This window comes from Podarcis gaigeae (assembly GCF_964106915.1).
Source record: "Podarcis gaigeae genome assembly, chromosome: 4".
Lineage (NCBI taxonomy): Eukaryota > Metazoa > Chordata > Lepidosauria > Squamata > Lacertidae > Podarcis > Podarcis gaigeae.
In genome coordinates this window covers 22,153,111-22,161,381 of record NC_139677.1, presented here as the reverse complement: position 1 = coordinate 22,161,381, position 8,271 = coordinate 22,153,111, and positions in this window count along the sequence as shown.

Below are 8,271 nucleotides of genomic sequence, written 5' to 3'. Positions count from 1 at the left end.
GGTCCTGGGTGTGCCTGTGACAAAGCACCTTCAGGGTGTGGCCCTGCAATTGGGGCAGGTTAGGGAGCTATGCCCTAATTCCTTAGGGAAAGGTGGTTTACCCAATGGCTATAGTTACCCAGTTAAGTTAGTCCTTGCCCCATAGCCATCCCCCTCTGCTGATTTTAATTTAATAAAAGTGGGCCAGTTCAACCCCAGCTTTTGTGTCTGCCTCTTTATTTGCTTATCGGGATGCAAATAGTGTTTTACAAGCATTGAGTTGATCTGTTTTTAAGCTTTTTAAAGTACTGGGCCAACACATATTTCTACACCTTTGTATTCTATGGATTTAATGCCATTTATATTTTACATATGAATTTGATGGGGGGGAATTCACTCAGAATAACATCTGTAACATCCTTTGGAAATATATAGATGCAAATAGTGTTTAACAAGCATTGAGTTGATCTGTTTTTAAGCTTTTATAAGTACTGGGCCGACACATACTTCTACACCTTTGTACTCTATGCATTTAAGGCCATTTATATTTTACATAGGGACGCGCTGTGGGTAAAACCTCAGTGCCTAGGACTTGCCGATCATATGGTTGGCGGTTCAAATCCCCGCAGCGGGGTGAGCTCCCGTCTTTCGGTCCCAGCTCCTGCCCACCTAGCAGTTCGAAAGCACCCCTAAGTGCAAGTAGATAAATAGGTACCGCTTTATAGCGGGAAGGTAAACGGCGTTCCCGTGTGCTGCGCTGGTGCTGGCTCGCCAGAGCAGCTTCGTCATGCTGGCCATGTGACCCGGAAGTGTCTTCGGACGGCGCTGGCCCCCGGCCTCTTAAGTGAGATGGGCGCACAACCCCAGAGTCGGACACGACTGACCTGTACGGGCAGAGGTACCTTTACCTTTACCTTTATATTTTACATATGATTTGATGCAAAATAAAAAATTCACTCAGAATAACATCTGTAACATCCTTTGAAAATATTTAAATAATAAAAAAGAGGTAGATTACATAAGAAATAACACTTGGAAGTTGAGGGTTAGCTCGCTCTGATACTTAAAACCAAGTAACACTTTTCAAAAACCATTATGTAGCAATCACATTATATATGTAGAGCCCTAGACTAATCGTCTAACATTTAGATCCATTGCAAACTGTTTCTCAGATGCAGGAGGTAATGGATATGCTAGTTGAAAGTTGTTGTAACTCAAGCAACGGAAAGAATTACCTTATGGCAAAAATTTGCAAGCCAGCGAAATTAATCTTGGCTTAATGTATGGTAATCAATACCCTGTTTACCAATAGTGGGGAACAGTATTGATGACCTGCGTGGAGTCTTGGACTCTGCTGTGGGGAGACAAACAGATACATAAGATTGACTTTAGTAGTCAGTGATGGCCTGTAAAGTAGTCACTCACAATTATACAGCATGTGCTGGGAATCCCAACGCACCCCCTTGTACAGGAACCGTCAGGGCGGAAAGCAGAGGTCTGCAAGGGCAGTGAAACAGAACTACTCATTCATTTGGTGATGGATGCACAGATGTTTTCCTCCCTCTGGGAGGATGGAGGAGGAGGAAAGAATAAAAGAGATAATAGCATATCATGTCAGCAGCTTTCCCCAGGAACTGCAAAAGTGATTCGCTATTATCAAGGGAGTTTGGGAGATAATGCATTTGGAAGAGCTGCTCCACACACAGGAAGTGGAAGCCTGGGAATGCAAGGAGAAAGAAAAGAAGAAGAACGAAAAGAAACGTAAAGTCAGCAACATAAACGAGAAGTGGAAAGAGGCAGTAAATATAGAAGCGCTAATATTTAGTATTCACCCTTCGTCTTCTTTGGGACTAGATGAATTTGGGCTTTTTCCTGTGTGAATTGTTCTGTATGAAATAAGAAAGGTGATGTTTAAATGTCTTCACACACAGAGGATATTGGAGAATTCTAATGGAAACTGCCAATGATTGCATATTCATCCTATGTCCGGAATGGAAATTAACCCAGAGAATACAATTGGTATTTGCTGTTGTTGTTCTTTTCAGTCCAGAAACAACATGTAATTGATGGTGCCCCTCCCCCAGCAATTATATGTCCTTTGCACTGAAATGAACGGTGTGGAATAACGTAACTACAATGTCATTAATTACATATCTAATTATCTAATTTCCACTTTAGCAGACAGTGAAACAAATAATATTTTTGTTGGAAGCCGACCTGCAGTAGAAGGGAAACAGTGCTGCATGTGACAAATGTTGGACAGAACAGAAGGCAATGCCGCCTTCTTCTTCTTCTTCTTCTTCTTCTTCTTCTTCTTCTTCTTCTTCTTCTTCTTCCTTCTCCTCCTCCTCCTCCTCCTCCTCCTCTTCCTCCTTTCAGTGGAACCAGTTTGGAGTTAGAGATGGTGTCAGGGCCAGAAGAGTCATGATGCAACATGACAGGTTAAAATCTGGCTTTTCAGATCATGACACTACGAAACATATATATAACTAAGGCTAAGTTATTAGGAGAGGGGCACATTTTGAGGAAAATGTTAGCAGTGACAGAAGTCATTGTTATTGAAATTTGTTTCCCATATTTCTACATAAACAGTTCCTTAGGAGGAGAACAACATAAAGAAGAAAACAGAATAAACAGTAATTAAATTTATAATAACATAATAACTGAAGCATATTAAACTCCCTAGGGTAAACAGTGACCAATTTACAACATCTACCCACTAATGATTCCCTTTCTTGAGTCTCTTGAGTCTCTCTTTTTTTTTTTAATGATTGCAGTTATATTTAGCAAACTGCTAGGCATTGGTAAGAATATTTGCCCATTCTAGAAGTCCTGTCATGGACGATAATGAAGCCCTGTAGCTCATATATTCAATTAAGCCATATCTTAACAGCCTTACGATGAAATTGGACACTGATGCTAAATCTTAACGGTTCTGAGGAAGGAAGCAGAAGGTGTGAGTTTCTGAGAATGGGACCTCAAGGAAATCATAGGTAGGTGTGGAAATAGTTGGGCAATATAGGGAAGCCCATGGGGGGTTTTTTGATAGTGCAATCTTATATATCTCTAACCCAAAATCAGTCCCACTGAGTTCAAAGGGGCTTACCCCTAAGTAAAATTGGTGTAGGTCTATAGGATGACCCTCGGAGCCGCTGGTGTCAGTCACATTTTTCTAGGCTGGAGTGCACTGTTTGCAGTATTGGTGGGGTCCCCATTGTTTGTGAGGCCTGGGGCAATTTCCCCTATTGTTCCCCATTCCTAAGCCTGAGTAAGAGGTCATGCAAACACAGTCAAAACTGGTGGTTGTCCAAGCCAGGAACAAGTATGAAATGCAAGTCTTCACTTTCAAAGTTCAGTCAGCTAACGTAGGGTTGCCATATTTCCAAAAGTGGAAGTCCAGGCAAAGTTGTTGGGAAAATCCACCTGGACAGCATTCTGCTGCCCAATTCCTGGATGTGTCTGGGAAAATGCGGACCAGGGCCGCATTTAGGTTTGATGAGGCCCTAGGCTACTGAAGGTAATGGGGCCCTTTATATGTCCAGCTGTCCTTTGTCAACAACAAATTGTTGCTGTTTTTTTGTTTTGAATATATGCTGTCTGGTAATTTATGGAACTAACAGGTATCTAAAGCCATTTGCACATAACAAAATATGTATTTTATTGAAGTAATTTGTTTTTTTCTTATACAGTGGTACCTAAGGTTACATACGCTTCAGGTTACAGACTCCGCTAACCCAGAAATAGTGCTTCAGGTTAAGAACTTTGCTTCAGGATGAGAACAGAAATCGTGCTCTGGCGGCACGGTGGCAGCAGGAGGCCCCATTAGCTAAAGTGGTGTTTCAGGTTAAGAACAGGTTAAGAACGGACCTCCAGAACGAATCAAATATTTAACCTGAGGTAACAATGTATTTTGGACATGTACATCCAGATTTTTTTCCTTTTAATTTTTTGGGAGCCCCCAAGAGAGTGGTGCCCAAACTATAGCTTGTTTAGCTTATACATAAATCCGGCACTGATCCGGACATATGGCAGCCCTAGCTAACATGACAAAACAGCATTATTTCTAAGCCCCAGAAAACCCCATTGTTCCTCTGCTTCTGAATGTGTGTTTATATCAGCAGCAGTTTCCTCTCTTTCTCTCAGTGTTATCCTATCAGTGAAGAGATGTGAAAAAAGAGAAAAAGAAAGATTTGAAAGACATTGCCTCCAAGTGACCACTGTGACTGTGAGTCACGTATGAAGTATATTGCTTAACAAATGCTTTTCCTGTTTAGAATAAACTTCACCATCTTTGTCTGAACATGCCTCTGTGAATTAAAAACCTGAAAGTGATACAAGAGACATTGCTTCATCTCTCTCCAGCTGAGACTATCTTTATTATAGGTCGACAGTTTCCTTGTAACCAATGAAGTAAAGAAATAAGTAATAAGAAGAGCTAACAAAGACACACAAAATGGGATTTCTTATGGGCCACATAGAGGGAAAAGTCAAATTTGGGGAGATTGTGAACCAAGGCCATGTAGCATTCAAGAGAATTTCCACTGGCAAGCTTTTACCCTGTAGAACTACTTCTTTATGTAGAAGCTGGTACTTGTAACACCTGGGCTGTGAATAGACTTTTCAACCAGTAATTAGACACTTTGGGGACAGCAGAATCTCAGAAGTAGGGTTAGGAAAGGGTTCTCTTAAAATAAATTAACTCCCCCATCCTCTGCCTGCCAGAACATCACTTAACGATAGCTTACTTGTTACGATGTCAGAAAAGAAGTTGGATTCTTACTGGATTTCATTCTGGATTATACAAAGGGATTTCCTGCTGGATTCTGTGCAATATTCTCCAAAGGCACCCACACAGCCACCCAATATCACATTACAAGTTTTCAAAATAAATCTGTTTTTGCAGGCTAATGAGTAATGAGCCATTTAAGAGAAATCACTGAGCCTCAACACCCCCATTCCCGTGTCCAAAGAACTTAGCATTCAGTGACAACTCTAAAGGGATTTATTTAAGCCTCAAATAAGTATTTTTGGGGACTTAATTAGAGGAAGTGCTTGAGCTGCTGGATTCAAATGCCAAAAGGGATTCGTTGGGGACTAAAACGAATCCTTTCCTGTTCTCAAATTAGCCTTTTCAAAATAGTTTGGAAGGAGGGGGCACTTAAAAAAAGAGAGAGAATTCTTGTATTATGTTGAGCCCTGTGTTGGAAAGCAGTGCAGCCATCACCCAATTTAGAGAGATGCATTTCAAGAATAATAATTTCAAGAATATTACTGTTATTCTTACTAGAGGCTAGACCCATAGCTGTCAACGTTTCGCATTTTTTAATGGGAAATTCTCTTATTCCGAATAGGATTCCTTGCAAGAAAAGGGAAAAGTTAACAGCTATGGCTAGGCCTTGATGGTACCATGGACTGCAAGAAGATCAAACACATCAATTCTTAAGGAAATTAGTCCTGAGTGCTCACTGGAAGGAAATATCATGAAGCTGAGGCTCCAATACTTTGGCCACCTCATGAGAAGAGAAGACTCCCTGGAAAAGACCCTGGGCACAAGGAGAAGGGGACGACAGAGGATGAGATGGTTGGACAGTGTTCTAGAAGCTACCAGCATGAGTCTGACCAAACTGCGGGAGGCAGTGGAAGACAGGAGTGCCTGGCGTGCTCTGGTCCACGAAGTGCCTGGCGTGCCAGTGCCTGGCGTGCTTCAGGGTCACGAAGGGTCGGACACGACTAAATGACTAAACAACAACATGGCCTGTTCTCTCTGCTTGCTAACCCCCCTTGCCTTTCTCCCCCAGAGCTTCCCTTTTCCACCTCATGCAACGACTAAGGTTGAGTCTCAGCATTGTTTCTGAAGCTCCTTTGCTCTTCTATTCTGCTTCTTCTCTTCTTCAATTCACCTTCACCCCCATTCCATCTTTCAGTGGTTCCATTCCCAGCCTTCCCAAGTTGAGTGGGAAATATGAAGGGATAATTCTAAGACTGTTCAGTTGACGCCTCCACACAATTAATACTGTAACTTCTGAATAAGAATTCAGAGAATTGGGAAAGCAGGCTGGAGGCATAAATCAGTGACACGGATAGGGCACCTGGGATAGCTTTAACAGAGGATTATCCAAATTCATGCAGGATAAGGTTCTTGGTGGTAGGGTGGATGTGGGTGGCTCTGTGGTCTAAACCCCTGAGCCTCTTGGGGTTGCCGATCAGAAGGGTGGTGGTTTGAATCTGCATGATGGAGTGAGGTCCCTTTGCTCTGTCCCAGTTTCTGCCAAACTAGCAGTTCAAAAGCACGCCAGTGCAGATAAATTAACAGGTACCGCTGTGGTGGGAAGGTAAACGGCGTTTCCGTGTGCTCTGTTTTCCATCACAGTGTTCTGTTGTGCCAGAAGTGGTTTAGTCATGCTGGCCACATGACATGCAAAGCTGTCTGTGGACAAATGCTGGTTCCCACTGCCGCAACCCCATAGTCACTTTTGACTGGACTTAACCGTCCAGGGGTCCTTTACCTTTACCTTTATGGTAAAGATTTAATATTCACTCCAGTTCATAATGGGTGGGAATCTGTGGCCCTACACATGATATTGGACAACGACTCCCCTCATTCCAGATCATTGGGCATGCAGGCTAATTGGAGTTGGAGTCCAAGAGTATTTAGAGGACTACAGATTCTTCGCCCCTGGTTTATAATAAGAAATGGCTAGGACTGCCCATTCTCTGCCAATTTATGCAGGCCAGAAAACAGGAGCAGAGTTGTCCTGGATGGTTAGAACAGAATCATCTCCTTTGAGCAGCAGAATGGCCTTTGAAGTTTAGGAGAGCTGCTCACAGGGACCTGAGGGGGATTTTGGTTTTTGTCCATCAGCTTCCTGCTTGGCCATTTCTGGTACCTATGGACCCTACAAATCATATCCGTGCCATCATAGCCAGAGTATTGATGCTTTCTTCTGACTGGACAGACACTTAGCATTCATTGCAGTAGCATCCTGCGTTTAATCTTTGATTTATATTCTAATCTACTTTCAATTACCCGGCTTTTGAAACACAGCTAATAGAGAAGTACTAAGGATGAGGCCTTTAGAGTAAAATCGATACAAATTATGTTGCCTGATCTCGTTAGTCTTAGTAGTACTCACTTAAGAACCACTGTCAGCCTTTGCCGTCTGCTGATAACTACGCAAGGATATCTTAAAGTTAATCTGCCTGCAAAGTAGAATTGTTCCATATTAGACATCATCAAGATTGCATGGTGATTATCTTCCATTACACAGCAGCTCAAGGGAATCATCTGCGTTACGGAAAGAGTCAACAGCCCCACAAATAACCCAGAGATGCAGTTTAAACGGAAACGCCGTTTACCTTCCCGCTATAAAGCGGTACCTATTTATCTACTTGCATTTAGGGGTGCTTTCGAACTGCTAGGTGGGCAAGAGCTGGGACCGAAAGACGGGAGCTCACCCCACCGCGGGGATTCGAACCGCCGACCATGCAATCGGCAAGCCCTAGGCGCTGAGGGTTTACCCACTGCGCCACCCGCGTCCCATATAAATGTAAATGTACCAACCATTTATTTTATTAATTTGAGGCCAGCAGAGCACTTTTGTGTCATTTGGACTGTGGTGGGAGATTGCGCTCCATGAAAAAGTCCTAGTGGTGGCTTAAGAATGGGGAAATTTGATAATTTCGATTTCTTATCCCCCCCCCCCACTCTGAAGTTCACTTCTTCACATTTACACATCTGTTTGTGCCTTTTGCTAAAAGAAGACCTCATGAGAATTCACCAGCGTTTTTGTACCTATTTTCCCAATATACAGATTTTTGTATGCAGTTTCATCTAATATTCTGGTTACTTCTACGTTCTTGTTACTGTATATATGCAAATCTATGTACACACTTTACCCCACAACATGCATTTTTGTATACATCACTCGACTGAGAACTGCATGGCAAAATCTGGAGAAGTGTAATTTTTGAAAGCTGGCTGTGCTTTGCAAATTGCATAGTTTCGTCTTTAAATGGGAAGGGATTTGAATTTCTCCTTCATCAGTAGCACTGTGACCTCAGTGCTACAAATCCGTAATCTACAAAGTTTCAGGAAAAATAGTGTATCATTGACGTAGGTAATGTTAGTCATCTCTAAACAGGACAAGTTAAAAGCGGCCTGTTTTTGAGAATGCAATGAGATAACCATTATTAATTAGTTACGCTCCCAATTGGCTTTAGAAAATCCAAGTGATATTGATTTCATCTGGAGCTAGCTTGTAGAATTGCTTTTCTGCTTTTGGAAGAAGAACC